Genomic DNA, 7,304 nt, shown 5'->3' on the forward strand with positions numbered 1-7,304 from the left:
AAAGACAGACGCTAACGTTAACATAAACATAGCGTTGACGCTAACGTAGAATGAATGAAACGGTCGTGCTAGCGGACGCTTTTCGTTCTCACACATCATCGAATGAATGGTTAAGTATAGTCACGCATCACGTCAAGATTGTACTTCGACATAATACTATCATATTTATCTGTTTACGCGATAGTTAGTAGCGAGTTAAACTATAGACTCTGGGCCAATGAGAGGCCACAACTGTCTACAGTCTACACTTGGCAATGCACGTCGCCCGCGACGACCTCTGTGAACGACTCTCCAAATGTGGGAATCTCGACTGCATAATTTCTGGTAGTGGGGGACTGCATTCGCGCTCTCCCCTGAAATGATGGTAAAAAATAATTGCTGTGTCTGCAGCAGAATGAAAAGAAGGCATAACAGGGACACATTACTCAAGTAAACTTTTACTTAATACATCCCATGTTATATAGCATCATTCTGTGTGCGCAGTGATAGAGCCAGTCCCCCTATTAACAGTCACTATGTCAAAGAATTAAGTTGAGTCTGCTCACTACTACATAATGTTGCTTTCAACATGTGACAATGAGTGTTATGTAAACTCCACCTCAACTCAACTCTTGAAAATCCATCGATTCCACCAAACAGTACCACACCATCTGCAAAATATAACAATATTATTAATAGCAATTCATATCTTAACATGTTCACAAGTTTGGGATGTGTACTGTCTAGTCATCCTCTGAACTATCTCAAGATCATCAACCCGGTGCATAGAGTTCCACACCCTGGTCCACTGAACCCTGTGGCCTAAAGCCTTCAAATGGAACCTATAGGACGATAAAGGGGAAAATACCATCACAAGATTTGTTATTAGAGGAATAATGTGGGGGAAAGCAGGTGAAATGTTTTCAAACAATAAACTACAACAATCACTGTAGTGACAAAGCAAATGTTACTTTGAAGTTACTGCTATGGTTCAATATGCTTGATAGCAAGGACAAGGTATGCATTAAATAACCAGCTGCTGTAAAAGTATCAACCCAAATTTGGTGAGGACTAATTCCTGAGATCAGGTGGTCAATCGTCGGACATGGTACTGTATCTGTCCCTTTTGCAGATACCCCACTGCCTCATCCTACGCTTAACTGTCTTCACTGAAACACCAAGCAGTTTGGCTATGCAGGGAACAGACAGGTCCACTTCTATAAATTCCAGCAGGTGGCCTTAGGAAATATTCAACTTTGGACGGCCTTGCTCTCCTGTTGTCTGCTTCACCACAACAGCTGTTATTCTCTGATCAATTTGATCATTTAAGAGTGTGACCAGCTGGAGAAGACCTTCACGTACCTAAATGACCAAATAGGTGTGTAAAAGTATTGCTCTTATTTCTTTTTTTAAAATATAATTATTTTTATTATTTCCATCAAGAAGTAATACATATACCAGCATATACTCTGTAATTTCATACCACAATCAGAATACAAGTCCTGCTAGTAACAGTACTCCTCTACTCCACAGGATCTTAAACCACACTCATGCATGCTCATAGAGTTACATACTGTACACACCTCCCCAGCCATACACATACAGTGCTCTCCATACTACCACTCATCCACATATATCTTTCCCATTTTTAACATACAAGCCCAGCCACACCCACCCACACACGTTTGGTTTCCCACTCTCAGTCGGCATACCTAGTCCTTATTTTTCAGCCACTTAATTTACAAGGCTTCATGTATGTTCTGCCACACCTTGTTGAATTGTTGTCTTTTGTTCCGGTCTTCAAACATTGATTTTTCTATACTTAAATAGTATTTCATTAGTCCCTTCTATTGCTGTAGCGATGGGGCCTCTGTATCTTTCCAATAGCAGCTACTTTAAAATTATTTTTTTGTATACCAAAGAGGAGAAAAGGACCATCCAACCAATGGGGTATTTTAGCTTGGCTGTGTTTTGGAAAATACTGTTCAAGATTGTAAATTCAATTTTGATTTTACAAGTGTTGGTCATCCATTTTTGGATCTCTAACCAACCCTTATAAACCTTCTCATATTCCCAGAAAGCATGTATATTGTCTCATTGTGTATGCCACATTTTACACAAACGGGGGAGAAGGAAGCATCAAATTTATTTATTTTTGATTTAGTGTAGTATATTCTTGTCATGAGTTTGTACTGTATGAGATGCAGATTTTCATTGGTGGTAATGGTGTTGGTTGTATGCGCCGCACAAGCTCCCCCCAGTATTGCTCTTATTTCATACTTCAGGAATGACGTTTATGTTTTGCGTATCTGTGACATCAAATAGTGTGAATCTGTGTGTGTGGGTGCAAGAGTGAGCTAGCCTACTAATAAGAATAAAGAGTTAAAGATCAAAGAACAAATTTACCTCCTCTGGAAAATGTATGTGGGCAGACAGGGAAGCTATCAGGTACATGTCACTTCTGCAGATGAACTCCACATAGTCCATGTCCAAAGGCTGTCTTTGCAAGGCCTGCTCCAACCTGGACTGTAGTCGATTAAGAATACACCTTCCCACCATTGCCTGACAAAGGAATAAGATTGTCATCAAAAGGGTTTCACCATAGAATAAGCAATATATATTAGAGAGAGAGAGAGGCAATTCAATTATGACAGACATAATGTAAAAAATGAAATTTGCATTTATATTGTGGAATTGTATAACCAACATACAATTGTACCAACATACAAAAAAACAAGTAACCTACAAACATGGGGCAATGCACAAAAAAATCAACCATGAAATATTATATTATTACCATCAATTACTTCAACTAAGGCTTGAAAAAAAACTGCCAGCGGTAGCCATGGTCAGCCTAAAATGTGCAACTCCCGAACTCTGAAGTCATGAACTCCACTCTCATTAATTTCAATGGCCCATAACAACAAAACATTAATTTACAATATGCAGATATTTGCAAATTAACGTGGCAGACAATTTTGGCCAATAAATGAGCAAAACAAAAATCTAAATTATCCGACCAACGTCTCGCCCCCCTTCAAAGAAGTGCAACGCACTCATCAAACAAAAGAGATGAACTATTGCAGTGACAAATGTCAGCAAAACTTATGTTAATACGGCTCCAATGACCATAGACTAGCCTGTAGAAAGGCACAGAAAAACATACGTCGCACACACACAAGCATCAACAAAGCCGACAAAATAAACTTCCTTGCAAAATGACAATCAAGCCAATGCAAGCAAATAAACAAGCTTCACATTTCCAAAATGGTACTCAAACCCTATTTTGCGAAAGACCAAAGGCCCAAAACTCGGACTAGGCTGGCACTATGCATGGGTTTCACCACGTCCCTTTCCGCAGGTGTATAAAATTAAGCACCTAGATTATGAATGCAGACGGCATGTTGCTTGATTAATACACCTGTGGAAAGGGACCTAATGAAACCCATGAACACTATACCGGATGACTATGCGAGCAGTAGCCCAAACAAATCATTCCTGCCGGCCTGCACCAAAGCAGACACCATGCTACGACTGCTAAACAAATTATTGCACCTACCGGTGCCAAAGGACAGATTGTGGGATTTCCAGCGCTAGCATACCTGACGCTCTGCACCTGAGCAGACACATCCAGGCGATCCCAACACTTTACTCCCACACCAAAAGGAATACATGCCAATTGTCCAACAAATGTGTGCTATACCCACCAAATTAACTACTCTCCTGCACCTGAGCAAGGCAAGGCATGTGACAAACAAAAGACAATTGCAGGCAAGCCTAAAGGGAGCAACACTTGGGGACAATTGCTCTGTCGCTAGCTTGGCCACTTTTTAGAGTTTAACACGGTTTTAAACTCGCCGGTGACGCAAGAAGTCACCATTGCTGCGTCATATGTACCTGTGGTTTAACCTGCTGCTGTGTTTTACCTTGATCTCAATTGCTGTGTCTTCAAGGAAATTCACGTCACACACTAGAGGTACGGTGTACATTTTAGGACATCCTCAGCTGTCAAACTCAGGTGTCAGACATCAGATGAAAAGGCATCAGGTCTCAAGAAAACCGCTGTCAAGTTTACGGAATTACACAGTCATGTCTCAGACATCAGGTGAAAAGCAGTCAGGTCTCAGGAAAACCGCCGTCAGCGAAGCTGAGTCTGATAACTTTTCATCTGAGAACTTTTCATCTGTCAGGTTTCAGACATCAGATGAAAAGAAGTCAGGTCTCAACTATATAGCCATAGCGAAATCAAAGTACTTCCGGTTTCCAAGCAGTGTAACCCAAGTTTAACTAGGAATCAGCTGATCCCAGGTGAGTTGTTACAGAGCAATAACGTTCAACTTCATGCTCAGCTGCATGTTAAACTCCCAAAATCTTGGTTTTAAGGAATTCACTTTTAAATCGCAGCGCAGCTAGCGCAATGCTAACTGACAGAGCAATTGGCCTATAACGAAGACGAAAAAACAAATGTGCGACTAGAATGTAAACTAACAGAAAAAAAAGTTTGTTTAGACGAACCCCCATGTAAGGGTAAGGCCACAACAAAAGAGGGAGTCGAGAGGTTGGATTTGGAACTAATATATGGATTTATTAACCAAAACAAGTTCGTTCGTTCATTCATTCAACCTTTATTTATTCTCGGAGGGTCATTGAGGGAAGCCCTCATTTTCAATGAAGCCAAGATTACAGAAACAATGAAGTAGCCTACCAAGATGTAAAAAGAGAGAGAGAAAAGTATAGGTATAGGTCTAGGCCTATAAATAAAATAAAACAAAGTAAAATAAATAAATAATAAGATAACATACATTACATTATATAGGAGGAAGGGGGAAAAAATACACAAAATCGCGCTCCACAAACAAGACACATAACAAAAAGACAAAAGATGCCGGACGGAGCGGCGTAGTCACCAGCGTTCCCGCGACATCAAAACAAACAAACAAATTTACAACATAACAATTGACACACAAGACAAAAGATGCCTGATGGAGCGGCGTAATCGCCAGCATACCCGAGACACCTAACGGTAGACATGCACGACAGACTACAAACAAAAAAACAACAAGTAATTAAATAAATAAGAAATTAAAATAAAGAAAAGTCCGTGTTAACTTAGTCCAACTCAGTCCAATGGCAATGACATGGCGCACAGCTGCGTCTTCAGGCCAACCCGGAGGATCCAACGTTAACATAGGCCTTCTGTAAGTGACGTTATAGGCCTACTTCAGTCTAGAGATCACTGGAAGCATAGAAGCTAACCGTCTGAAGTCATTGGTGATGCCGCAGATCAGCAACTCGGTGGACCCCCGACAGCGACAGCCTGATGCTCCGACTCCGAGAGACTGCAGAGCTCCCCAACGTCAACGGTAGTTTTGAACGTTAGTAGCTGCTAGCTAGAAGCTAGTCTGCTAAATCCAGACTCGGTTAACGGTAGTCTCCACCAAAAACTTTGGTCTGCACAGTCCAGACTCCAGGCAAGGCAGAGGGCAGCTCGCAGGTCAGCAGCAGCTTGGCGGCCACGGCAGATCCCTCGCAGAGTAGGCCCAGGTCCAGCGGTCCCGATAAAGCTCCTCGACCAGACAGTGAACATAAGCCAAACTGTTTATTAGTAAACCGAATATGGCCTTTTTTGGTTTATTTCAATCAGAATAAGGTGTTTACAAGACACGCATACTCGGTTTATTCCCAATAAACTGATTCAAAACCGTTTATTGGCTGCATGAAAATGTGATTACTGTTTCAAAAGCCTCACTCGGCACATCCCTAGAAGCAGCCCTTTTAACTGGAAACACCCACAGGTGCAGATCATCAGCTCGTTAGTAGACAAAGAAAACGAGCAGCAGGCCTAACAGGCCGTCACAGTATCACTGTTTCTCAAAGTCGAGGATTTGTGCACGAGCCCTGCCGAGTCAAATCCTTCAAAGACAAGGCAAGGCGGCTTCTTAGCATTTGAAAACACACAATGGAACAGACCAGTGAGTATGCAAGAAGCTGCATGTGTGCGCTATTAAAAATCATGCCTCCTGCCCGCTTCTTTTTGAAAAACAATCAGTGCACCACACCAGTCATTCTCCCACGTGTATAAATTCAATTATACATGTTTGATTAATTTGCCCATATAAACAGAGTAGCAACTATTAAGCAAAATCGTAAAGAGAAAAGTGTAATATTTAGCTCGCAATAGCTCTCATTAGAAAATGTTTAAATACCCTTCCTTAATGCCTTATTTACACAATTACGGTGTGGGAGTTCAAAGTTGTCAAAATGATTTGAGCCCATATTTCATTTAGGTTACTTTACATAGTGACAATAACACAATGTTTACATTTAAATTAGTGCTGTCAGTTAAACATGTTATTAACAGCGTTAACGCAAACCCATTTTAAGGGCGTCAATTTTTTTTAGCGCAAGATTAACATTCTTTTTGGCCTATCAAACTTTGCATTTTTTTTTACATGCTGTTGCAACAAGTAAGGTTAGAAGAACTACAACACACCGGATCTAGCTAGACCGGAAACAAAACAACAGGCAAGCCAGCCGCGCACACTTGTTAGGGCTTGCAAGCCGGCCAAAGAGTAGTAGGAGATTACGTTATGTTTTGAGTGGATGGCAAGCATCGTACTTTGCCACCGTGTAAATCACGATTCACTTCTATTTGGTCGGCGCCGCTCCATAAAATCCACTGTTCATCCAGTGTTTGCCAGTTAAAAACTTAAGCGCTGATATGTGTGGCAAGTGACAGTGCACCATAGACTGTATAAAATAGCAGTGCACTCATGTCGGCGCCGGTGTCGGCTTAGTCAACATGGAATTAAAATATCACCAAAGCACTTCAAGTTTAAGCTTTAATATCTAGCCTACAAGCTAAACATTGTTACATGTGAACTGAACATGGAGATATGGACTAGGCTAGGCTATTTCTGCTATTCATGTTAATGAAGTAACTTGCTTTGCTTTCATTTGAATCCCAATCAAGATACAGGTAATAATTGATTTATATTGTTAATATGGACTTCTGGAAAGTTCAGAAATGCAAAATAATTGAATTTGAATCATAAATTACACTTTTTTTTTTTGACAGCCCTAATTTAAACACATAGCGAACTGCCTTGTTTAGTATAGATTTTAAATCTTCCATAAATGTGGGCACAGGATTGTGGGTGCATCCTCGAAAATTCTCAGAACTTGACAGAATTTTAAAGCACCCTTGACATTGGAACAGTGCTTGGCGAGATTCGATGGCATAACATACTTGAAAAAGCAGTCTTGAAGGATCCATCCTTGACTTTGAGGAACAACCCATGTGTGCTCCTAGTGTGCTCATTGCT

The 7,304-nt window shown here is 40.8% G+C and overlaps 1 pseudogene; it reads left to right on the forward strand.

Annotated features, from left to right (window-relative positions):
• The first annotated feature begins 180 nt into the window (after positions 1–180).
• LOC121721543 lies at positions 181–356 on the forward strand (annotated as a pseudogene).
• The last annotated feature ends 6,948 nt before the right edge of the window (positions 357–7,304 follow it).

The sequence above is a fragment of the Alosa sapidissima genome, chromosome 10 (assembly GCF_018492685.1).
Source record: "Alosa sapidissima isolate fAloSap1 chromosome 10, fAloSap1.pri, whole genome shotgun sequence".
NCBI lineage: Eukaryota > Metazoa > Chordata > Actinopteri > Clupeiformes > Clupeidae > Alosa > Alosa sapidissima.